The following is a 27,027-nucleotide window of genomic DNA, read 5'->3' on the forward strand; positions in this document are numbered from 1 at the left end:
TGGACGAGCAATTCTGTTCACTTCCTCCTGCTGCGAGGCCTCGTCACCCGTGCCTCCAGTGTCCCCGGGCACCGTCTTGCTTTGCCTCCTTCTCCCCATCCCCTCTGTATGGCTGTTCCCCAGGTGCCGGCCTCCGTCTCATCCCACCCTTGCATCTTCCCTCACCTGGCCTCCTCTGTCACAACGACTCACAAACGTGCATCTCAGCACCCAGCTGCCCAGTTTATGTCACCTGTGACGGGAACTCCACACGCGGTCACTGGTGTGCACCCGCATCAGCTCGGGTCTCCTCTGTGCACGGCACGGTGGGAGATGCCCTGGGCCAAGGAGGACCCGATGAAGAGACGCTGTTAGAAAGGGCAGACCTCACGGGGCCGGGGCTCCCCAAGAAGGCACCACTCGGAAGGCAGCGTTTGGGGTTGTGTCTTGAAAGACAGCTTAGGAAACCAGCCTTTTTATCCCACGAGGTATTCAGGACTCCGCATCTCCACTTCACGCTGAGATGGCGCAAAGCCTCACCCGGCTCTTTGAAACCAGCAGGGTATTTCGCACCCTACACTGGATGAGAGCCTCCTGGAGAAAGGCACTGCCTGAGAAGACTTCATTTAGACTGGGAGCTTTTTGTGACAAATTAATCGCCCCTGCCCACAACTTCTAATCTGGTGTAAAAGTGAGATGCCTGTGGATCAGAGTCTGCCCGGCCCAGTCCCTTCCTCAGTGACGGGGTGCGACCGTTTTGGCAAATATCAAAGGCCACCAGAAATTAAACAAAATAAGAACTGCCATTTATTAGCAGAAAATAACATTAGCTTTGCTCTACTCTAAGCCTGCTCTCCAAAGAGGAGAGCGCATCCTTGTCTTCACTCGTGCTCGCCGCTCTCAGTGGGGCTGGGCAGCCCCCCACCTGGGCCTCGCTCTGCAATGGAGGGCACGCACACTGTGCCAGGCAGCACCCACCGCAAGCACCGTGGGAGAATGAACTCCAGACCCTTTTTTTTCCCCTAAATAGAGGCACTGGGGATCGAACCCAGGACCTCATGCATGCTAAGCATGCACTCTACCACTGAGCTGTTGCCTGCCCCCTGAACTTCAGACTCTTAAGAAGTTCTGACTACAAATGAGCTATACACTGTGCTTGTATTATGTGCCCTCTAAAGCATCACTAAAACATCACTACTTGATCAGGTCTGCAGGCATTTTAAAGTTAACGAGAGCTCTCTAAGGAAGGTCTGCAAATCCGTGCTCAATAAACCACATCTCCTTCCCATGAGCTTGGAGGGCTTCCCAGCAGGTCGGGAAACATCCTCACACCCACCCGGGTCTCACACCCAACACCACCTGCTCAAACCCCACTTGGGGACCTGTGACTTCCTAATGATCAAAAGGGGGTGGCCACGCTGTGCAGTGAGGGCTGTGTGGGGCTGGGGCTCAGGAGCCCGGGACCTGAACCCGAGGGGTGGCCCCACCACCCCTTCTGCTTTGGGGCATATGGCTTCCTCCTCTGCGAAACAGAGGAGTTGGACTTTCGAGGGCTGCGGTCCCACTGGTTCCGACAGTGGCTCTCTTCTGCCTTCCAGGTCTGACCGAACAAAATCATGCCAACTAGTTCCTTCTGGGCAGAACCCGGGGTCACCATGTGAGCGAGGCCAGTCGGGCAGGCAGGAAAGCAGCTGGATTTTGAGGTCTGAAGAGCTGAGTGTGTTTCAGCCTGTGAGGCTTCCAGAAATTTATGCATCCAAAATGGATCAGGGCTCTCCCCAGTTGCTCCACAAGACAGGCCAGCCATAGCCCCAGACCTCAAGGAGCCAACCTTCCAAAAGGAGACGCAAAGACGAACTCACAGTGCGTGTTCAGGTGCTGGGGAGACGGAGGGCCCAGGAGAATGGGGTGAAGGAGTCCAGGACGGCTTCCTGGAGGAAGTGGGGATCTCCAAGCCAGTTTACAACTTTTTCCGAGATAAACATTGCATTTATCTGCTTTCTTACCTCCCGACCTTAGCCTTCCAAAATGGACACACCATTGTTTCCAGTCATGAGATTCTTCTATGACCATGAAGGAGAAAGCAGGCTGGGTCGTTTCCCAGGGGTTAAGAAACCATGTGCCCAGCTCACTGAACACGCATCCATTTCCCCCATGCCTAGTGGGTACCCCCCTCCCCGGCATTCCTGGCGCCAGGGACCCTCCTTCTTTGATTTCCTATGGTGCTTACTTTGAAGATTACCCCTAGGACCGCTAGGAATAACCACCACCATCATCGCAGCAGCCCCCTTGCACCGCGTGCTTCCCCAGCCAAGCACTTGCTCGGGACACCACGGTCATGGCCACAGCGATGCCCACCCCAGCGCCCTGAGACGGGAAAGCCCCTCTGTCCCAAGATGGACCCGACAGTCAAAGTGCAGGTCCCCAGCCAGAGGTCGTGTGATACTCTCCGGGGAAGATTTCTAAGCTGCCTGGCATGGCTGGGTACAGGTCTGCATCCTAGGGCAACATGGCCAGTGGTCCTTTCTGCCCACACAGCGCCAGGCTCTGTGGATGTGGAGATGCATACGGCAGGGCTGTGCCTTGGAGGCCCTCAGGTCAACCATCATATCCTGATTTATCTGGGAATTGCCCCCAGCACCTTGATGCACTTGGCACCCAAAAGTTGCTCCAAAAAGACCCGCTGAAGGAAATCTTACAGGAGATGCTAGACAGCAAACATCCACGGTCCTCTAGGCAGACGTTGCTCTGTTGTTAAACGCTCCTCCATCAGGGCTTCTGCGCTTGCCTTTCCCTCTGCCCAGGCTGCTCATCACCTATCTCTTCTGGTGACCCCAACTCCCCCTTTGGACTACAGCTCAAAGGTCACTTCCTCGGGGAAGCCTTCCCTGACTACCACTCCTTCCCCAACCAGACTCAGGTCCCCCTGTCTACAGCTCTCAGGCTCCCTCTCCGTCCTCCTCACTCATGGCCCCCATCGTCTGCAGTGTGGGTTCCCCAGACTGCAAGTGTCTTGTCTCAGGGCAGGGGCTGTCTCTGTTCACGACGGAACCCAGGGCCTGGCAGAGTGAAGGTTATCAAGATGTGAATGAATGAACGAATGAGTTCACGTCATTACATCTTATTTCAGCCTCAACATCACTCCAGGTCAGAGGTTACCAGACATCCTCATTCCCGCTCTACTGATGAGAAAATCATGCCTCAGAAGACACATGTCTCTCACCTGGGGTCAGGGGAACGGTCAAGACGGCTGAGAACACAGCTAGGCACTGGAGGTACAAAGAAACCCATGAGTGTGGGTGAGACTCCACTTCCGTGGGAGTGAAGACCTTCCTTGCGTCTCATCAGCAGGTAACAAAGCACTTCCCGGAGGCCCTCACAGCTCTAGAGTTCCAGGAATTCTCAGTTTGCTTAAGCAACTTGACATACATTTTGTTCAAAGGCTGGGGCGGAGCAAGGGGCTGGGAGTCAGAGACCGGCTTCTGCGCTCACCTCTGACCCTGACCACCTGGTGACCCCAGGCAATTCAGGGTCCCTGTGGGCACAGGTGGGTTAACCACACCCACCCTGCCTCCTTGTACCGCAGCCAGGCTCAAATAAGACGACACCACAGTCACGGCCACGGTGATGCCCACCCAACCCCCTGAGATGGGTGAGCCCTCTGTCCCAGGATGGATCCGACAGAGAAAGGAAACGTTCTCTGTCAGCTACAGGTGGTAACTTGACATCTACATTCTTCTCTGATCACAAGGTCGCTCCGGGCACAGGGCTGGCAGGGCAGAAGGTGATCTCTGAGAGGCCAGGGGGCAAATGTAACTTCAAAGGAAACTGCATTCACTTGTCCAAAGGTGCCCAGGGCAGAAGGAGTGCAGGCCTCTCACTCTTAAATCCTAAACTAAATGAAGACTGGGGGTGAGGGGCAGGGCAGGTAGATAAGGAAGGAGAGGATGGAGTCAAAGTCAGGATTCCCCAGGCTGGAGTCACCTCTTGGCAGGGCACCAGCTGTGTGGCTCACACCCGGAGGCCCCCATCTGTAACCTGTGAAATAATGATAAACCTCCCCTAGAGGCTGGTGTTCAAATCTATCAAAAAATAAAAGTAAAATTTTAAAAAAGGATGCTACTGAAAAATAGCAAAGCCCTTTACAGGGGCGGGATGGAGAGGGCCACCCAACACGACACACGCAGTCAGTTAAAGGCAGCTTGTTCCTCCCCCCAAGTGAGGGCGCCTGTCTGGGTGGGCCTCTCTGTAGAGGGGCCAGGCCTGTGCCAAACACAACCATAGGTGGCGGTGGCCCCAGTTCTACCAGAAGCTGACCGCTTTGGGCCAGGACCTCCCTCACACACGGTGGATTTTTCCGTTCAGGAGGGAAGCTGGAAGGCTTGTGAGAGACGGTGAGCAGAAAGGGCGCTCCAGCACGGAGGAGGTGGGGAGGTGGGTGGGCTCCAAGGCGGGGGGAAGCCACGCGCTGCCCTTCTAGGTCGCTGTCGTCCATCTCTCAGGGCAAAGCCGCCCAGTGCTCCCCGCTGCTCAGCCAGCTCTCCAGGACCTGAATGCAAGAAATAGCGCAGCCCAGAAGGGCGACCCCTTCACTGCTCTACCTCCAAATTAGTCTCAACGAAACCTAACCCAGTTGGAGAAATGCCAGCAAAGGATGAAATAAACATTCTGAACTTTAGAAAGAAGTCAATCAAGATTTTTTAAGCACCTCCATGTCCTGTCCTCGGCATGATGTGTGAGGGAAATAAGACACAGTTCCTGTCTTCAAAGAGCTATCCATCTAAAGGGACAGGATTAACACAACTGAAACAGTTATGTGCTCAAGACTCTGGTTCCTGGAACCTACAGGAGAAAGGCTCTCATGCTGAAGTCCCTGAAAGTACTAGGTTCCTCCCTCAAGGGGAAAAAAAAGTAAAGAAAAAAAATCTTATGGACACTTTCGTTACTCTTGTCAGAGGTCACATTTCCATTTTACCTTTGGCTGCTAGGAAGCTCAGAGCCAAATTTGCCAGCCGCATCTAACAATCTCACATTACTTTGTTTGTAATATGCAGTACTGTATACTAACATTACCTTTGATCTCATCTTATTTTCCAATCCTTTTCTCTTTTTCCCTGAATTTCCTTGTCTGTCTCTTATTCTGTTTTTATTCACTGTATTTGAGAGTTACCTCATACTCTTTTTTTTTAGAACAAGGTATATTATTAAAAAACACGTTTTTAAAAAGTTGATTAATACTGCGAAACTACAGTAGTCAAGACTGGCATGAGGATGAACACACAGATCAATGGAACAGAACTGAGAGTCCAGAAATAGACCTTACTTTTATGGTCACTGATTTTTGACAAGGGTGACAAGACCATCCAGTGGCAAAAGAACAGTCTTTTCAAAGAGTGCTTGACCAACCCGATGAAGTTGGACCCCCACCTCCTATCATATACAAAAATTAAATCAAAATGGATCAAACACCAAAGTATAAGAGCTAAAATTACAAAGCCCTTAGAAGAAAACAAGGAAGTAAATCTTCGTGACCTTGGGTTAAACAATGGTTCCTTAGACATGACACCAAAAGCAAGAGCAACAAAGGTGAAAAATAAATAAATTCCGCTTCATCAAAAATAAAACCTTTCGTGCTTCAAAGGACACCATCATGAAAGTGAGAAGGCAATGCATGGAGTGGGAGAAAATATTTGCCAACATCTATCCGAAAACAGAACTTGTATCCACAATATGTAAAGAACTCTTACAAATTCAACAAGAGGAAGACAACCGAATGAAAAAATGGGCAAAGGATCTGAACAGACATTTCTCTAAAAGAGACATACAAACGGCCAGCAAGCACATGAAAAAGATGCTCAGTATCATTAGCTACTAGGCAAATGCAAATCACAACCACAACGAGATACCACTTCACACCTGGTAGGAGGCCTAAAAGAGACAGACAATAAAAAGTGTTGGCAAAATTGGAACCCTCAAACACTGCCACATGGACCTGTAACATGGTACAGCCACTTTGGAAGAGAATCTGGCAGTTCCTTGAAAAGTTAAACATAAAGTAACAAATGACCCAGTAATTCTACACCTCGAGATGTACCCAAGAGAAGCGAAAACATGACCACACAAAAATTCGAACACCAATGTTCACAGCAGTATTATTCACAATAACCAAAAAGGAGAAATATACCAAATGTCTATCAACTGACGAATGGATAAAGTGTGGTATAGCCATACAATGGAATCTTATTTGAAAAAAGGAATGAAGCACTGATATATGTTACAACATGAACCTTGAAAACATGATATTAAGTAAAAGAAGCCACATAGGACCACATATTGTATGACTCCATAAATATGAAGTGTCCAACAGAGGCAAACCCAGAGAGACAGAAAACAGATCATGTTTCCTGGACTAGAAGGTAGGGGGGAGAGGGGGAGAGGCTGCTGATGGGCATGAGGCTTCCTTCTGGGGTGATAAATAAATTCTAAAATTAGATATTGGTGCTGATTATGGAATTCTGTTAATACACTAAAAACCAATGAATTGTACACCTTAAAAGAGTGAACTTTATGGTATATGAATTATACGCCAGTAAAACTTTGTAAAGCTTTCTTTTTTTTAAGGTTGATTAAATAAAGTCTGGAGTTGTATTAACAGTAACACACGGACACTGGTTTCTTAATTTCTGACACAGGCACCATGGTGACGTGAGATGTTAACACCAGGGAAATCCAGGTGAGGGGGAACACGGGAACTCTCCGTGTTACCTTTGCAATTTTTCTATAAATCCACAATTATTCCAAAATAAAAAGTTTATTTCAAAAAATGGTGGGTCATATAGAGCTAACTATTACGGAATTATCAAATGGGCTACATGACTGCAGTGTGCCTCCCCCCAGACTGCAGGTGGTAACTCTCTCGATGTGCCGTCGTGTGTGCCTTGATTGGAGACCCCTATACCTCTGCATGTTTATGAGTCCTATCCCCCAACTCGAATTGAAGTTCAAGGGCAGAGACAGTATTTTATTTATTCCTATTCCCCAGGGTCTCACAGATAGACATCCATGCAGTGAGTGAGTGCACCAGTTCATCAACGGAGGACCTCGGACAGCTCAGAAAGCACAGGGTACCACCATCCTTAAGGACAATCTGCTGATCTCAGTAGAGAACCCGTAGAAAAAGCAGAAATCCTTCTTGGTCCTTTGTTGCACAGACACCACTAATGGGCCGGGATGTTGTTTTCTGAGTGAGTTTCGCGCTCCGACCCGCCCGGGGGGCGTGGTTCCGTGTTGCCCGGAGTCACGGGTGGGTGGGAACCAGGCCGTGGAGCGGGAAACCGGCTTCACACGCTCAGCCAGACTGATGGCAGCGCTGCTTCCTGCGGGGCCGCGGCCGCTGGCCTCCCAGACCGGCCGTGTGCAGGGGGCACGCGGCTGTCCCCAGGGCAGGCAGCACGCGGGGTCATGTGAAGTTCAGCGCTGGGGCTTTCTCAGTCCATCAGGTTTCACTCACCCTCTGTCTGCAAAGCGTGTTTCCCTCCCCATCCCTGCATGTGCATATTAATTATTCGAGGATTCTTGGCTTGCTTTCCTAACCCCACATTAACATTTCTCTCCGCTCCTGAGAAACCAGGCATTCAACCCACTGGAACCCAGTCAGAGGCACAGGGAGAATTCCAGCTCTCTGCACGAAACCCTGAGGACACGCTCTGTGTCTCATCGCCAAGGAGGAGGATGTGAGAATTGCACGCGGCAGGAGAGCACAGGCTCTTGGAAGCCCCGTGGTCCGCTCCACTGCTCACCCATTTTACAGATGAGGGTCATGAGTCCCAGAGGGTGACAGCAACACGCACAAGGTCACCCAGGTTCAATCAAAGTACGACTCAATTTCTCAAAACTGTTACCACAAAGCATTTTTCAGTCCAGGCAAGCATTCTGCACAAAAAGCATTCCCGTACACAGAGAATTTACAATGGAAATCGTGTCTTACGAACGAAGAAGCCGTGGGAATTTTCTACTCACCAAGCACTAAAAAAAATCCAAAACACGTATTTTTTTCATCCCATGCATTCACTTGAGAAGTATTCATTAAGTGACCACTCTGTGTCTGGCTCAGTGCTAGGCTCAGGGGACATGAGGGTGAATCTGAACTGGTCCCTCTGCCTTTAAGGAGAATTGAGCTGTGAGAAAAAGGCCAACCTATGGAAAATAAACCTATTTCAAACAAGCCCAGATTTATGGAATATTTGTAATAAGTAATATCTTCTTTGATCTTCCTAATTTTATCTTAACCTCCAGATCAGTGAAGTTTCTAGATTTCCACTATTCCTCCTTCTTCCCAGATGAAAAGGAAGCACACGTGTCTATTTCAATATATTAAGTCATAAACCACAAGGCACAGGGAAGGGCCAAAAGCTCAGTTTGGAATCAGTGCAGTCCAGAGAACAGAGCTCACGCAAGGCAAGGCTGCCCTGCGGTCCAAATTAGTGATATGTAAGGAGTCACTCAGATGCCAGCCTCCTGCCAGCCACATACCAGCCCCACGGAGCCCCTGCCCTCAAAGGGCTCACTCTCTGGGACTGAAAAGAAAGACCCCAAAACAGACGAGTGCTAAGACTTGGCTGTGCTCGGCAAGGGCACAGGGCAAGGACACTTGGTAGTGGTTGAGAGCAAGGGGTGTCCGAAGGCCACTTCCTGGAGGAGATCAAGATAGAATTCCACAGAGGAAGCTAGCTGACATAGGTTTGGGACATTCCACAGGCATGAGGCAGAGCAGGGAGGCAAGAAATAACCTGGGAAGAATGGGGAAGGCATGCAGAACTCAAGCCAGGGTGAGGACTCTCAACCTTTACGGGCAAAGAGTGACCGGTTTGAATTCCAGCGATTTTCGCCGCTCTCTTCCTAGGATGGCAGCTGTATTTGAAACTATTCACTCCACAGACGATTCTAGCATCCAAGTGAATCCCTCCCTGTCTGTCTGCAGCAAATAGGGAACTTCGGAGTGTCTTTGGCTGCCAGGGTGGGAAGTTCCTTACCAGAGCCACCCAGGGCCAGACTGAGTGTCAGGAGATGGGAGGCACCACGCAGACTGGAGGGGACAAGCCAAAGTAGCCTGGAGGTGCTGCTAGCTAGGATGGCTGGAAGCATGGAGGTATCAGGGCAAGGTCTGTCCTTTAGAAAGATGACCCCAGGCAAGTGGGGAGGGCAGATCCAAGGGAGCGGGAGGGGAGGTTTACACCTGTGCCCTGGAGGTTGGTCATCCAGGTGAGGGGGGCCGGCTCCATCCCAGAGGTCAGTGTCACGGAAGGCTCACGGCCCAGATAACCCTCCCTTCCAAACACCAGACAAAGCCCAAATCACCTATTCGTTTTAAACACTTGCCACTCTCTGCGCCCAACACTAACACAAATCAGAAAGGAGGGTTTTCTTAAAACAAAACCAAATGGCCCCGCCTTTCTTCCTGCTTTCTCCAGCCACGTCCACATGACGGGAAAAGATGCCGATGGGGCGGGGCTGCAGCGGAGGGAAGGAGCCCTCCAGGCAATAACCACACCCAGACCGACAGGGATTGGGCCCCGCAGACCAGCGTGCCCTTGGCAGGACTCAGGGGGGCCGGAGGGGCCGGGGAAGCAGCTCTCCCATCAGGGATTATTTCCAGCCCTTCGCTGTTTCGTTGGTTTCAACCTGCGGATGACCACAAACTGCATCAGACGAGGAGGAGGATGTGGTCCCAAGACTTTCACCTCCTCTGGTACCTTGGAAAGCAAAGAGTTGATAAACCTCACTGTGGGCAGAAGGACAAGCAGTTTAAGTAATGGGATCGGTGTGGTCGGTGGAGACAGCAGGATGCAGGGGGTCTGAAAGGCCACCCCCCTCCCCACTCAGACAAGGCTACCTCTCTCCTGGTCTCCCAGCACCATCGTGGTCGCTGTGCCTGAAGTTCCCACCATTTGTCACTCCTCTGGCATCCCAGGCCTGACTGACTACACCCAAAGGCTTTGGTTAAAGCATGAGTCATTAAAATCTACTTCTTTTAAATTCACATAGTAAACACTTATTGAGGGCCTGCCCATGCCGGGTACTGTGCTGGGCACTGGGGTGGAAGAGAGGGAGATGACTAAGGCTTGGGGACCTGTAGCTGCAGAAGCAGATGGAAGCCAAACTGTGCAGATGGGGCCTCGTAAACCTGGCTAAAGCGACCAGGCTCCACTTGGACTCCCTGGGAAGTTACTGAAGAGTTTTTAAACCAGCGGGGAATGATATGTTTTGATACCATCATTTTGCATCCCCTGGGGTAATAAACACTATGTCATTAGCACCATTAACACCTTAGTGTGAATTAGGTAATCAGATGAAGTGTCACCTTGCAAAAGACTTGAGATGTGGGACTGATAAGTTTTGATGCCAGAGGAGTGAAGCCAGGAAGAGCCCAGGGCTCAGTGGCCACTCAGTGGGGATCGGAGAGCAGGGGACACATCCCAAGGGAATCGGGGCACCAGGGCCATGGCAGCACAAGTGGGCATGTCCTCTGCCTACGATTCGTGGCTACAAGTATTTACTGGGCTCTACAGTCCTGGGCCCTGGGGATAGTGAATAAAAGAGACGATCCCTGCCCTCAAGGGGAAGACAGATAGTAAACAAATCACCACACAGATTTAAAATTTGGGGAAGGTCTCCAAATGAAAAGAACAGCATGTCATATGAGCATGTAGCAGGAGGTATAATGACATGGAGAGGGAAGGGGGGGGCTCTGTTAGGAGACAATAGTTAAGCCGAGACCTGATTCATTTCAGCCAGCTGAAAACTGGGGGGAAGGCAGAAGGAACAGCATGTGCAAAGGCCCTGAAGGAAGTGTGAGAAGGAGCCAAGCTGATTGTGGGGGGCAGGCAGGCAGGCTAGGGTCAGACCCCACAGCCTTATTAGGAATTTGGACCTTTACCCTCAAGGCAACAGGGTGCCCCTGAGTGGTTTTCAGTGGTATGCCAGAGGACAGAATGTAGATTTTTTTAGAGATCACTCTGGCTGCCGAGTGGGCCTGGTGCTGAGGTAGGTGCAGGCAAAGAGGCCAGTTAAGAGGGAGGCTGGGCCAGAGAGCCCCTGATGTGGATGAGGAAATCAGAGTCGAGATGGGGGAGCAGCTGGATGCTGGAATGCCGGAAGCCGGACTGGCAGGGCCTAGTGATGGACTGGAGTGTGAGGGCGAGGGGGAAAGGGCAGCGAGGATGACCTCCTCCTAAGGTCTGGCTCGAGCAACTCAGAGGATGGTGGTCCTTTCACTGTGAAAGGAGGAAGCTGAGCAGATGGCAGCGAGGTCTGGGGGAAGACAGCAGATTAAGGCTTAGATCTGGGGCAGGCTCAAGCCAGGCCCTGAGAGGTGGCCCTGGAGAGACAGCAAGGGACAGTCACAGGCCCCCTGCAGCTTCAGGCAGAAAGGGGTCACCGATGGTTGGAAATCCCAGGGATCCCAGCCAGGGCACCAGGGTCAGAGAACTTCTCAGCACCTGAGCCCAGAGACACATCGCTGTTTTTCCCTCCTGTGTCCTGTCAGGGAAGAAGGCTTTCCCTTTTCTGGAAGTGTCAAAAACGCAGCACAGGGAACTCCTTCGGCTGCCAGGGTGACTAATATTTATTGCTGGTATATACAGTAGCCATTCTTCAAGGCCATGAAATTCTGCCACCAGGCTTTCAGAGGCCCGGCCCAAGCTCAGCCCGGCTGAACAATCCACTCGCTTCCCGGAGGGGCCCTGCTTACACTACAGCCAGCAGCTTCTCAGCATCCCGGACCCACCGCCTACAAGCCAGGGTCCAGAATCTCCAGTATGGCCACAAACGTGCAGCCTGACCTCACCACCCTGCCCCTCCAGTCTCAGTTCCCTCTGCAGGACAGAGGCAGCGTCTCCCTCCCTGGAGATGGCAGGGGAAGGACACGGATGGCAGGGATTTCAGAGAGCACCGTGGCCAACCTTTTTGTTTTCAGAGGTGCCAACTGAGGATCAGAGACATCAAGCAGCTTCCCCAAGGTCACACAGCAGAGATGAGACAAAAACTCCAGGCCAGGGCTCGCTCTTCGGGGTCTTGGCCATAGGATCAAAGAGCAGGGCTTGGGTAGGTGAGAGGGAGCTGAGGACAACTTGATACTAAGACCCCTGGGACCCCTGGGACATCCACGAGATAAAATTCTCAAAAAAGCCTGCAGGTGGGATGCTCCCCCCCAGTCTGTCCTCCCCCAGCAACTCTCAAACAAGAAGCAGACAGCAGTGCTAAAGGGAGGGAAAAACTGGTCCTCAGACTGACACGACATTCCGGGGGACAGAGCGGCTTCTCCGAGAAGGCTATCAGCCAGACTCCAGCTCCTAAGAGCAATGGTTCCACTCATGCAGTGCGGCTGATGTATTTATCTACGCCCAAAGGTCTCTATGACGGGAAGCCCACAGAGGAAGTATTTTCGCGTGTCACAATGACCATCAAGGAAACAAGATAACACGATAGCATGGAATACAGAGCTCCGGGGTAAGCTCTGCCCTCACGCCAAGCCCCTAAGCCAAGGTTATCAGCGTACAACACCTGCCAAAACAGAGGGGACGGATGGGAAATCAGCTGGGAAAAGAGCAACTGCTCACCATTAGCATGGATTTGTATCACCAAGCGCGTGCGGACACAAAAAAGTCCCTCCTGGGGACTGTGCAAAACAGGGCCTTTGCTCCTTTCGAGTCGGAGACGGTCCTGAATTCAGGACTACTGAAGGGTAACCACAAAATGCAGGAGGGTGGGGACACAGGACGGCGTCAAGGGGCAATCCCTTCTTCCAGCAGCAGCATCTTCTGTAATCAGACACGTCGGTGAGCACCTCTTAACCCACCAATCTGCTACTGAGCATGGCTTTCTGTATTCACTGGCACTGCTGCTGTGATGGGAAGTCAGAATCACTCATTCATTCATTCAATCATTCATGCACGCATCGAGTATGCTGAAATACCACGTCGTGTGCTCAGGGAATACACAAGCCAAAAGCTATCCAGTCCCCACTCTGGAAAAGCGCTCGGCTGTCAAAAGTTGGGGGCAGGGTGAAAATCCTGAAATCTGATCTGGTCTCCCCGCCTTTGGATGCCACCCCCACAAAGCCAGCAGGGGCAGGCACTTCTGAGAGGAGGCGCCTGTGATACACAACTTCTCAGCAACCGGCCCCCCTCCTCCCTCCGGGTTTCCTGCGTCTCCTTCTGCACCATCACCCCCAAACATCCTTAGATGTCAACACCTCTCGAAACGGTGCAATAATTCCGCCCCCTTAGACAGTGCAAACAGCCTCGCCTGTCAAGTCGAGGAGAGTGCGTGTGGAGAGCTAGCGAGGGGCTGGGCACAGAGGGGTCCACAGTGATCCCTCAAGGTGATATCAAAGCCGCCACGGCCAACCCAAAAGCAATAATGGTTGGAGGGAACCCTCCGGATCGTCGCAGCTGAGTTCCCGCCACACACACGAGCGGGGAGTCCACGCCCGCCCCAGCTCCATGGCCACCAGCGCCAGGGCCGCGGGGCTGAGGAAACAGGCGCCCAGGGAGGGTGAGTGGAACTCATGGGTCCTAGACCCCGGGTCAGTGGCACATCTCCTCTACCCCCGAGGCCCGCTGCTGGAGTCAGCATTAATGTCAGGTCACATTTGGGAGGATGAACGACACAGACAAGGTACCTACCATGGACAAGGGCGCAACTAACACATTAAAAAATACAGACTGACTATGTACTCTGTGCCAGACCCGGGAGGGGATTCAGTAGACCATTTAGAGAAGGGGGAGGTGGTCGCAGCGGACTGGGATAGTCAAGGAGAACACGACAGAGGAGGTGGGGCTCACTCTGAGTTTTTAAGATAGAAAGGTACAAGGCCCTGGGTTCAATCCCCAGTACCTCCATTAAAAAAAAAAAAAAAAAGCACAGAGGAGTGGGGAAACACCAGGGGGAGCCGCAGAGGCAGTGGGTGTGCAGACTGCAGGTCGGGGAGGAGCTATCGGGGCCCCGTCTGGTGAGAGCAGACAGAGGGCCCAGACACAAGGTAAACCCCAAAAAAAAACGATCAGCTCTGGGGAACATTAAATACCAAGCTACAGGCCCCACGTATGTCCCATGCTTCACAGCCCATCCTAGGCCGCCACCTAGGACAGCCCAAGTAGGCCACCAAGAGGGTCAGAATTCCACCTGTGTAACAGGGTTCCCCGGGCCTTGCACACAGCCCTGGCCTACACCCCACCCACCAGTTGGCCTGGGCTGGCCCTGAACCAGCTCCTTGGGCCAACACAAAGTTCCTACAGATGAGGAAAGATCTAAACATTCACAAACCCATTCCTGCTCCAGAAAATGTGGGTGTAAGGCGTTCTTTCAAAAGGGCCACATTTTGCACATTGTATGTGGTTTTTCGCACATTTCTGAGCAAGCGCATGCCGGCTGTGTGTGTGTGTATGAGCGTAACGAGTTTCAAAAGGGAAAAAACAGGGGGTAAATCTGACTCACCCGACTCTCCCGGCTTTTCTCTCTCTACAGACACACACACAACAGAGACATAAGCATTTCCCCAAAGACTGTTATCTGAATAGCACGGGGGTGGGTGGTGGGCCTGGGGGCTGCTCTGTGTCACCTGCACTCACGGTCAAGGGCTCGCCTCCCAGGTGACCCGTGAAAACCCCGTCCAACTGCGAACCGCTGGAGGGCGGCATCTGCGCTGTACTCACACTGCCTTAGACGGAGCAGGTGCCTTAGAAGCCTGCCGATTTGATGGCAGAAATAAACAATTGTGCATTCCGCGTGCTGCGCCCACAGTAAGGCTCCCCTGGAAGGGAAAGCCAATTCTGCCCCACCACTCCCGACACAAACCAGTCCGCCTTAGGTCTTCATTGTGTCTCCCAGCCCCTCCACCCTCTGGTTTCACAGACCACCTCAGGAAGCGCCTGGACAGCTAACCGATCACATGCGTCATCTCAAACCAACGCTCCCACCGACTGCACGACACGCGAGCCGCCAGGGTCTCATTCACATCCCAAGATGAGGAAGCCACAGCTTAGAAAGTTTAGACCATCTCGCTAAGGTCATGCTGCTAATAAAACTCGGGTCCCGTCATTCCTTGTCCATGATCTTCCCAAGGGTCTAAACTCACTTCCAAGAATCTGGAACTTGATTCGCCTTCTCCTAAGGATTCAGAAGAATTTAATTACAGCTCCACCACCATCACCGCTGTATTGTCACCAACCAGGACATGATGCCAGCGCAGAACTGGAAAGTGAAGGCCAGCCTATCTAGTGCATCACCGGAGGGTGGGAGAGCCAGGGGGCTTGCTAAGTTTGAAACCTTTGCTGACATCCCAGCATTCAAGCAGCTCATTGACTCCCATACATAAATATTACCATAAGCTACGGTTTCATTTACCCTGTGCCGGGGGCCAAGAGGGTTTGAAAGCAGAGTGAACACAAATTAGGTACTGGAAAGTCTCTTATTTCCTGTAGTGTCAGATGTGCGCAGTCAAAAAGGAAAGAAAAGGAGAAGCAGCCTCACGTGGTACGTCTCCCACCAAACACCAAACGTCTGTGTGCGCTCGTAATTGGTTCCTTTTGCTCAGCGCTGAAACTGAGCAGCTCAACTGGAATTGCTCTAGACACGCGCCCGGGGACACAGCCCAGGTCTCTGGCTGTTTCTGCTCAACAGCCCCGGGGCCTCCCGACAGGTGAGTGAGTCCAGGGGCTGTTCCACCAGCAGGGGACAGACAGTCTCCCCAGGTACCCAAGGCAGGTGGGAAAGAGCCGAACTTAGCCCAGAATTTACCCAGCAACACAATGGGGCTAAAAATAAATTTTAAACATTTTTAAAAAGCACTTTTTCCACTGTGATTTTCCTCATGGAAAGTGAGAAGGCTAGAATTCACATCCCAACTCCCGTCCTTTGCCCTGTGCCCTTGGGTGAGTCACTAGCCCTCTCTGGGTCTCTGGTTCCTCGTATAGGTAGGGCTTGAATAGGAAGGCCACAAGCCTGCCCCAGCCTCACTGCACACGTGAACAGCCCCTTCCCTTTCTCTCCCACTCAACACAGCAGAACCAAACCGGAGTCGAGAGGGGAAGGGTATAGCTCAAGTGGCAGAGCGCATGCTCAGCACCCAAGAGGTCCCGGGTTCAATACCGGTCTCTGCTCCAAGCGGAAATCAAGGAATAAACCTAGTTACCTCCCCCTCATAAAACAGACAATACAAGCCAACCGGAGTCGGTGAGAGGGACACCGGGAAGAAAATACACCGACTAAAATATATACTGCGATGAGATGCACAGAACATAAAAACTTACCGCTTCACACCATGTTACCGTGCACGACGCGATGGCATTCAGTTCACGCACAGTGTTGTGCAGCCTTCACATTTATTTCGTTCCAGAATACGTTCAGCACCCGTAAAGGAAACCCTGTACCCATTAAGCAGTCACTGCGCCCCATCCTCACCCCACCCATCTCAACCCCCTGACCACCACTGCTCTGCTTTCTGCCTCTGTGAATTTGCCTCTTCTGGGCATGTCACATGAATGGACTCACACAACACATGGCCTTTTGCGTCTGGCTTCTCTCACTCAGCATCATGCTTTCAAGGTTCATCCGTGTTTGCAGCATGTACTTCATTCCTCAGCTGAAAAACAGTCCGCTGTCGAGAGGACTACACCTTTGAATTAACTGGCAAGTAAATCATTCACAAACTTCAGTGTTATTAAATTACTGGTAATAATTAAATAAGGTAAGCTACGTCAGGTCCCAGGCACACAGTGAGTGGTCAGTTCACAACAGCTTCATTATCATTTGTCATCGGCATCACTAAAAACGTCTCAGCACTCACCTCGCCCCTGATGCTCCTGAGGCCCCAACTTCTTTGAATAAGTGAATCAGACACATTCTGTGCACGTACCCTGTCCTCCCCCAGACCCCCAGGACGTGTGAACCCCTCTGAGCACCTGAGAAGTAAACCATCCTTAGGCAGAAATAAACATAAGCTGGCGGAATGCTGAGGCCCCTCTTTTACACCACCTTGCCACATAAATGTACCAAAATAGAAAAGTGTAATTCTTCATTTTTTCAAAATGACTCACAACAGGATTCCTTGAAATGGTTTTCCTGGTACGCTGCAAACCGAATTCAATTTACACCGTCGATGTTTCAGCAATATACCTTCTCCATAAAACAGTGTGCGGCTGCGAGAGGGAGGCTCGGCTCCTGGAGGACAGTGTTTGTTGCGTGTCAGTGTGAGCTCATGTTTGTTCTCCCCTCCTCGGAATCACGGCGCTCCATCTGGAGACACGAGCCCTGAGCCCTTATCCCACTTTACAGCCCTGAGACTTTGAGCGAGAACAGCCACCTCTTCGGTGGCTTTGTCCTTGAGAATACAGAAGTCACACCCACTTTCCCTCAGGCTGGTACGAGAAACAGAAGTGCCACAGAGATGTGCCTGACTTAGGCTCTGTCCACAGTTTGGGGGAAAAGCCCACATTTGTGAAACATTTTAAAAACACTGTCCCACCTCCACGGGTAGCTTGAACTTCGGCCAGCTGGTCCCCTCACCAGCCAAGACCCCCACCCCCACCCCACGTAAGCCCTCCCACTGTCCATATCTGGGTCTCCCAGCTGCGCAGCCGTGGGTCCTCGGAGCTCCCCTGGGGATGGGGGGCCCCAGATGCCTGCCACCTGTCTCCCGGGGGCTGTGGAGGCTCGTCCCCAAGTGCTCTGTGGCCAGTCCTCTCCCAACTCCCAAAGCTTGTTTTCTTTAATTAGCTCACTGCGGCAGGAGAAAAATGCGGCCCCACCCTCCAAATGAGCAGATCTGGGCCTCAAATGTACTCTGTGGTTTGCCTCTGTGTTGCCAAGCTGTTAGCCAGGGAGTGACAAGCTACCGGGGCTCGGGAGGCAAGGGCCTGGGAGAAACCCGGCTCCAGTAAGACAGGCCTTTCTCTTCCCAACATCTGACGTTTCTCGACCACAGGGCCAGGCTGCGCCCCTTCCTGAGTCCCTGAAACCTGCCATTGTGGTTCAGGGGGACAATTCCAAATTCTGCTGGTTTGCTGTCTCTTCTTTTCCTCCCTCCTTCCTTCTTTTTAAGCCTGCTCATGGGACAGTTTATGGCACGTCCAAGTCCTTCCCTCTGATCTCAGAGCTGAGGGACTGAGGCCCAAGCAAAGTAAATGCTTCTTCGTCTCTGCTGACAATAGTGAGCAACACTTTACACCAATACTGAGGAGTCACTGGAGAGTTCTTCCCCTCTGAATTTAAGCCAAAGAAAGATTTCTGCATAGGGCATCTCACCGGGGCCTCCTCCTGGAAGGCTGGCAGACCCATCACCACTCCATTTTACAGATGAAGACAGTGAGGCTTGGTGGGGAAGCGACTGTCAGAAGTCACATGGCTCAGAGTGACGGAGGGTGGGAGGACAACGACCCAGAGCTTCAAACTCCAAGCATGACAATTTCCCTCTCCAGGCTCCAGGCATTCATACTCCTAGGATGTCTCAGGTTAGACCCTGAAGGCTGGGGTCCCGAAGGATACTCCTTTGTCCTAGAACCAGAGATTATTCCTTACTTTTTCCCATCATGACCACTGCTACCATTTCTTCAACACCATGTACCCAAACAGTGTCAGCTCCTTTCCCTGCACTCATTTCCTACCATTTTACGATGGGGAAACTGAGGCTCTCAGGGGCTTGAACAACCTGCCAAGGTCCAATAACTAGTTAAGAGGCGGAGACGTGATCTGACCCAAGAATTCAGCCTCCAAGCAGCAACTACGTTACACCTGAGAGACTGAGGATTGTCTGATGAGGAAACTGACCCAGGAAGAAACATCTTGGCCCAGGAGAGCAAGCCACAGCCCGCAGAGCCAGGATTCCACCCGGGGCCTCTCTCTCAGCCCACATCTGGCTCATGCCTCTACACTGGGCTGCTCGAGAATTCATAGGAGTGATCGCACAGGAGGCCCCCTAGGATACCTTCAACAAGGGTATGTTTGTATCCTCTGTGATCTCTGTCAACAACAGACCCACCATCACCTCGAACAGCCTGGAATCTTCGGAGCAAGTGCCAATGCTCATTTGTTCATATGTTGTTTCTTGGCTCAGCAACTCAGAAGACTGAGAAGATCCAGGATCTAGCAAGAGACCTGTGTGTCCTGGACCAGCCTGCGACCTCCAGCCCCAGGATGCCGGCCAGCATTGCCTACATCATCTGTGGCGTCTGGCGCAAAATGAAAATTTGGAGCTCTCTGAGCAAAAAGCAGGAAGACAGTGTCATTACTGGTACTGAAATAGAAAACTTTCTCCCCCTTTCTTCCAAAGTCTCTCTCTTGACTTGGGATGGTGGGTTTTTGTTTTGGTTTGGATTTTTTTTTTTAGCTATTTAATATTATTCTAAGTCAAGAAAAATTAAAGTTGTAAATTACTCGTATGCATTTCACCATTCATGTTGGTATTGGGCAATGCCAAGTTTTGAAAACAAACGAAAGAGCATTTAACTAGTGTGTGAAATCACCAAAATTCCACAATTTGTATTTCATAGCTTGGATACATGTATCCATGCATCCATGCTTGAATACATTGTGGGACCAGAAGAAGAACAACACCGCATCCAGCTACGTCAGCTGTCTTTACTGCACTTCTTGACATGCGCACATTCAACCCACACTCCCCACTTCCTGCTTACTGATGAGTGGGGAAAGCACTGTGTGTTCCCTTATCTTTCCTTATCCTTGGATGTCATCATTTTGGCCAACATGGGGAAGCACCACGAGTAAGAAAGCCTATGACAGGATTCCTTAGTGGTTGCTTGAGAATGACATCACCTTCGCGCATCCCAAACAAGCCCTGGGTCAAGCTCAGGACTGGCAGGGCGGATTGCTCCTACTCACGCGCATGCCCACCATGTCACTGGGCCTCACAAAACACTAGCTCCAGGAAAGGTAACAATCTCAAGATGCCAATGATGGGCATAAAACCAAGCGCCTCCTGGGGGCGGGGCTCTGTGTAACTGCACACACTGCCTGCCCGTGAAGCTGGCCTTGGAGGCCAGGAACACCTGTGTCAAAAGCAGGCTCAAAAGCACTCCCAAGGCTGTCCTTTCCTGTGCTGGCAGGTTGGTCTAAAGCCAGATTAGTTTAAGTCCCCACCCGCAGAGGCTGTGGGTCGAGAAATGTTGGGACAGGCTCCAACACTGAAACACAAAAAGGATCTGGACTACAGTGCTTACCCATCTCAGCACCTGATGGGCTGGGAGGCCTCCCTGGCATTTTTTAACCTTTCTGAGGCTGCCATACTGTGTGGCAGTTCCTCTGTCAACACAGGTAAGCATGTTAGGTGAGTCATCTTTGGCCTGGTAAACACCCAGGGAAGGCGAAGAAGGGACCAACCATTTACTGGCTCTCAGTGAGGTGACAAGGTGTGCTAAGCTCTGCACAGGTATTAACTCAATCTTACAAGCCTAAGAGACAGCTCTCACTATCCCCATTTTACTGCTGGAGAAACTGAGGCACAAGAATGATGTGACTTGCCGAAGACCTGACCAGCCAGCTGAGGCTGACTTCTCTGGGCTTATAACAACCCCTACAGAGGCCCCCTGTGATATTGTGATGCATAATAAGAAGCATATATTTGGGACACAGCTCCTAAAATTCTTGTAATTTCCTATTTAAGAGTCATAAGGACATCTTCTGTTGTAATACTTAGTTTGGTTCACAGTTTCTAAAATAGATCCAGAGCAATAAAGGTGAGATAGGTTAATCTTGTACATACCCTACATAACCAGCCCCTTTCAACAACACCTGAGTTTACGGAAAGCCTCGAAGGATGAGGGGTCAGTTGCCAGGGAAACCCACCTTGTGATTAGAAGGTAGGAACTTTCAGCCTCTCTGCCCCCAACTCCAGAGAGGGGAGACGGGCTGGAGGCAGGAGCAATCACCAACGGTCAATAATTTAACCATTCCTGCCTACGTAACAAACATTCCATAAAAACCCAAAAGGACCATCGGGTTCAGATAGCGACCGGGTTGATGAGCACATGGAGACGAGGGGAGGGCTGTGGATCCAGACAGAGCATGGATGCTCCAAGCTCCTTCCCACATATGTTGCCCTTTGCATCCCTTCCACGCAGCTGTTATAAACCAGTAAAATGTCTTCTGGAGTTCTGTGAGCTGCTCCAGCCAACTGACTGGACCCCAGGATGGGGGGGTAGGAACCTCTGATCAATAGACTGTGGCTCAGAAGCACAGGTTCAACCTGGACTTGTGACTGGCATCTGAGGTGGGGGGAGGGGGCAGCCTGTGGGGCTGAGCCCTTATCTGAGGGATCCCACGCTACCTGCAGGTGGACAGTGTCAGAACTGAGTTACACTGGTAATACCCAGCTGACATTCTGAGAACAGGAACAGTTGCTGGGTGTGGGAAACCCCCACCCGCCCTCCACCCCTCCTGCCCCCACCACACACTTGGTGATCAGAAGCATCAGACGCGAAGTTTTCTGTGACTAGAGTGTGGAGAACAGGGCAGACACGTGGAGGAGTTTTCCAGACACCCCTCCACGCAGCCCTGACGCCCGCCCAGAGGCTGGCAGCAGAGCTGGGTTAAAACTCAAGTGCATTTAAGTCCAGGAAAGGAAAGTAAAAGAGTAACTGACTCCAAAAACCTCTGGTCCATCAAGCCGGAAGCCACCTGCCAGGATTTCAAGAAAGAATGAATGGCAAAGGCCTCTCGGAGACACCTGTTAAAGGTACAGGGCGCGCCCTTTTCTAGGTTCCCTGCAGCCCCGTTCGTTTCCCTGAATGCCTGTCAAGCAGATCTCAGGTAATTATGATCCTCAGATGGTCCAGGCTATATCAGAAATAATGCTTATTTGTTGAGTTAGAAGCTCAGGTCCTGCCTCCAACACAGTTATTTACAGTCATTAGGACCTGCCCCAGCAGGTCCACATTCCAAGATATCACACCCACCCTGCCCTGCCACAGCCTTCTCCCCAGGCTAGCAATTTTGAGCAGAGCTTGAACAATAAGATTGTTTTGTGCTGAGTCTACCTTAGAGGGTGGCCAGGTTAACACCCTCAGCCCTGCCCGGGGCAGGGATGCGGGGGAGGAGGGGGGGAAGCCACCAGGTGGGAAGATGGCACCACTGACCCCAAAGGTGCAGTGAAAGGGTACAGATGGTGCTCCCGTCCCCCAGGCTTCCCACCCATCTTGATGTCACCTCCCCCTGCAACCCAAACAGTAGGACAACGTTTGTTGGCTGGAGGACAATGCGTTTTCTGACCTGCCCAAGACGTAGGCTGATCTGTAGGACTTGTCACACGGCTGACCACCCCACGCAGCCATGCTGCCTGCCCTGAGGACCTCCCACAGGACGAGTGGGAAAGGGTATGCAAAACTGCCAAGTGCTGGCCATGCCTGGGACTGGGAAACGCACCTGGGTGTCCGGCAAAGAGTCCTGGACCAGAAAAGACGTGGTCTGGGCTGATTCCTTGCCTGTGTGACCTCACGTAAATGACTGGACATCTCTGAGCCTCAGCTTCCTCAGCCATTAAACACGGAAGGCATCCAAGCCTGCAGGAGCGTAGTGGCTGGTCCTCACATTGGTCCACGAGGTTTCTCACAGGTGCCGCCAGTGGTAGTCAGATGGGAACACCCGTGTTTCTGCCAGGCAGCCAGCCTCCCCACCAGCTCCGACGGGCTCGTCGATTGGCCCCCAGGATACTTGCCGGCCTGATGCATCACCAGGAGTCAGCAGGAGCCTTTCCCCAGTTCCTCTTTCCCTTCTTAGCAACGGCAGCTCTAAGGATGGCTCTGAGGCCAAGTGGGCCTCTGTCTGTCCCCTCAGGACTGGGTTTGCTCACATCCTTCCTCTTAAGCTAGCTGGGCCTTGGTTGCGTCTCGTAAGACTCCCTACTTGGTAGGGCTGCTGGAAGGATTAAAAGAGAAAGACATGTGCGAGACTCCAGGCCCGCTGCTTCCCGCAGGTGGCTGTTAGAACGAGGATGCCCCCGGACGCCCGCCTTCGCTGACAAACCTGGATGAAGCACCTTCCGCACTGGGAACAGAATGAAAGGCTTATGGGGATGGCAAGGCTGGCGAAGGGTTCCCGTGGAGGTGCGGACCCTAAAGGCTTTATATTTAAGGGGCCCACTAAGGTTCAAGGCAGATTTCATATCCATCAACCCACCTGATCTGCACCATAGTCAGCGAGGGTAGAGGTTTTACAAATAAGGAAAGTGCGGCTCTGAAAGGTTAAGTGACACCCCCAAGAAGACAGAGCCAGGATGGGAAACCAGGGGTCCCGGTCTGAGATCAGGGTCCTTTCTAGTCCACCAAGTGGTCAGACAAGGGAGAGGGACAGATAGCGGGAGGGTATAGCTCAGTGGTAGAGTGCGTGCCTAGCATGCACGAGGTCCTGGGTTCCATCCCCAGTACCTTCATTAAAAAGCAAAACCAAAACTGGCGTGGGGAAGGGAAGCCTGACTACGGACGTGGAACTCGCCGTCCACGAGTCCTATAGCCTTGAAGTTCACTTTCAGCCTCCTAAGTCCTCATCGTTCACTTTCAGGCCACACCCCTCAGGTATGAGCACCAGGGCCAATTTCCTCTGCTATCGCCCCCCTTCCTCCCCCAAAGCTTAAGACAACCCAACATACAGGGAACATCGTGCCCATTTTGTCATTTAATCCTCATAGCACCGCCATGGTTCAACGTCTGAAAATATCAAACAAGAAAAGGACCACCCAGAGAGGTAAAGGGCAAGGGGGAGGCTTGACCCCAGAGGTGAACAGCCCCGGGGTCTTGTACCTTTCTGGCCACCCCACATGCTCTGGATAAAGACCCCTGACCAACAGTACCCTCAGTGTCCTGTCCCCTCCTACAGTGCAGTGCGTCACCTGTGAGGTGGTTCTCCAATCCGAATGCATGCCAGCATCCTCCAGAGGAAACACATATTGCCGGGCCCCACCGCCAGGGGTTCGGAGTCAGAGGCCTGGGTTGGGCCTGACACTCTGCATTTCTAACAAGTTCCCTGGTGCTGTTGAGACCTGCTGGTTGGTGACGACACTTTGAGAACTGCTGGTTTATCATCATTTTAAGCATTCTCCCAACAGCCGGGGAATGGTAAGCCACGGTACATGCACTTGAGATCACGTGTAATTATGAAGACCATGTGGAAACGCTCAGGGCAAAATCAGATCAGAACAGCAGGCTGGCACCCTGTGCTGGTCCAGGTCCCCTGTGTCCTCCAAGCCCTTCCTTGGCTTCCTGTGCTCTGCTCTGTACGTCCCAGGGCTGACCTCTGACTCTCTAGGCCTCATGTCAGGGAGCAACTGGGGTTGGGGGGCAGGAGGGGGCGTGGACAACAGCAGGGCTGGTGGAAAGGGGAGGGCAGGAGGAAGGGCGCGTCCAGGGCGCTTCTCCCTTCTCCCCAATCTGTCTTGGGTGGGCTTCTTAGAAACAGCTGCATCTTGGCAGGAAGGGGATGGCTCGGTGGTAGAGCATGTGTTTAGCATGCACGAGGTCCTGGGTTCAACTCCCAGTCCCTCCATTAAAAATAAATAAATAAATAAACCTGATTACCTCCCCCCCGAAAAAATAAAAAGGAAAGAAACAGCTGTACCTTCTCTAAGTAAGCCCACCCACGACCCTGACCCTGCGCACACCACCTCTTCTCTTCGTCCCTCCAGCCTACAGGCAGCAGTGGCCTGCTGCCACTAAGCTCTCGGTCACCGCGCCTTCCCATTTTTGGCTTCTCAGCTTCTTCTCTCACCTGCGTAACCAAGGCCCCACATTAAATTCCCTTTGTGGCCAATACTTGATGGCGTCCCTGCTTTCCCGGTTACGCTGACTAATATACTCTGACTGTGGCTACACAAAAATGCTCATGCAAGCGAACGGCTGCAGAAGATAATATGGAAAAATTAAAAGAGGTAAAAATATGAAGGTTTTCTTCCCAAAACGTGAGGAGTGTCAGTTACTTACTATTAACTGCTAATAGATAAAACTGGTACCAAACACCCGATTTAAGAGAAAACAAGGTTGAGTCTTTATAAGGAAGGGAACCATGAGTCCACGACAACGAATCTAAGGAAGCCAATCCCTGCACTTTCATTTCTAAAAACACCTTATTTTGGGGAAACCAGGGCCACAGCCACAACGATACGAGCAGTTCCCCCCTGAAAGTAGCAGTGGTTACCTGGGGGTGAGTGACTCACTTGCTAAAGAGGTCACACAACGTATCACCACAACGCTGGCCTCCACGGCGAGGCAGGTCACGCTGGGCGACACCCAAACCACCTTCAGCCCTCATTCAGTGGAGGTAGCTCCCATCTCAGGTGGAAACTCTGGCCGAGAACCCATTCAGAGGAGACAAGGGCCAGAGGCAGCTTGGGGAGCAGGAATAATGAAAGAGGATGTGGAAAGCCAGAGCGGATTCTGTTCAACCACGTCTACGAAGCATCATGGCAGCAACGTGTGTGCGCCTGGGGTGCTGGGGGGAGGGGGGGGTCTTATTTTCTCGCCATTTTTAGGGTTTCTCTCTCCCAAGAGGCCCAATTAAAATCAAAAGAAAGACTCCACAAAACCAGCTGGTAACAACAGAAGAAATCACACTGGATTCCCGCACTGAACTCCAGGCTGAACACCGCAGCCGATAATCAAACACTCAAGTGGAGAAGGAGGTTCTTGGCCTCGGACCAAACACAGTTTGGTGGTCTGTTTATAATATTTCAGGCTGACAACCCTGCACAAAACGGACTGGGACGCCCACCAGTGCGATGGGCTGCTGTGAGGCCCAAGCCAAGGAGGGTTTAAAGCCCAAGGGGAAAATGGGGGTGGGGGCTGCAGCAGCAAGCAGCAGCGAGGGCTTACAAGAAATGCACGTCGCCCCCCCAAAGCCCTGGGGTGGACCATCTCAGCATCTGAACCATGCTCACCGTCCAACATACTTGGAAAACTACGAGTCAGCTTACAGTGGTTCACGGCAGGCCAGCATCAGAAAGTCCCAAGCACCCTGCCCGGTTCTCCCCCAGCCCATCCTGCTCTCCCCAAGAAGCTGACCGGAGAGGCCTCACACTTCCATCCCTGGGGGCTGGCTGACTTGACTTCATCAGACAACTAACTACTCAGAGGTATGGCTATCGGCCGGGCTGTGAACCAGCAAGAAAAGCTACCCAGGTTCCCGCAAAGCACAAACAAGTAAAACACCCAGGCATGGGATCCAGAGACCTGGCCCCAACTCCACTCTCCCCATTCGTTTACCACGATCCTGGGCAAGTCACTGTTCCTTCCACAGCCTCAGTCTCCATCTCTGGAAGGGGCTGGACTAGATAACCTCTCAAGTCCCTTCTGACCAGGGGAATGACTATCTACGACCCACACCGTGGCAGGGACCCCACGTTTCCGCAGGACACAGTGAGTAGCCCCAGGGTGACGTTCAAAGTGTTGAAGTGACTGTCCCAAGAGACCACGGCTACTGAGGAGCAGAGTTGGGATTTTCAACAAATCGGTCAGACTCCAGACTCCCGGTCTTCCTACTACACAAGACGCGCCCTGATTTGAAGGGCTGCCTTCCTGCACGTGCCCTGCAAAGTCGGCCTCTCAGTTGTGCGGAATACAAAGCCCCACCCTGAGCAGGGTGAACCCCGACTCCAGTCACTCCTGAGCAGCCTGTCCCCACTCCCTCGGGCAGCCTGCACTCGGCCTGGGTGTGCCCTCTTCCTTGCCTACCATCCAGACTTCCACGCGGGGTGGGGCATGCAGTCAGGCCCTCTGGGGGGGAGTCAGGTCAGGAACCTCGACCCTGTGTGGCTTCACAGGCAAGAACAGCAAAATCCAGTGCCTCCAACTGCTGGTGTCACCACCGAGGACACTACTGGACTCTCGCTTCCCCATCCACGGCTTCCAGCTGGTGCTGCCCCCTTCCTACTGGGCGGCTGACTAGCTGGGGGCCCTGGGCCGAGTCACTCACATCTCCAGGCCTCCCCGCTTTGCTCGTCTCGGCCAGCATCTACTTCCAGGGATCGTTACAAAGATGAAATAAAATCAT

At 52.1% G+C, this 27,027-nt stretch overlaps 1 protein-coding gene across 1 annotated transcript in view; it reads right to left on the bottom strand.

The window, feature by feature from the left end:
• Positions 1–27,027, bottom strand: part of SMAD3 (SMAD family member 3) — a 112,810-nt gene that overhangs the window by 65,024 nt on the left and 20,759 nt on the right. The window lies entirely within an intron of this gene.

The sequence above is a fragment of the Vicugna pacos genome, chromosome 6 (assembly GCF_048564905.1).
Source record: "Vicugna pacos chromosome 6, VicPac4, whole genome shotgun sequence".
NCBI classification, from domain to species: domain Eukaryota; kingdom Metazoa; phylum Chordata; class Mammalia; order Artiodactyla; family Camelidae; genus Vicugna; species Vicugna pacos.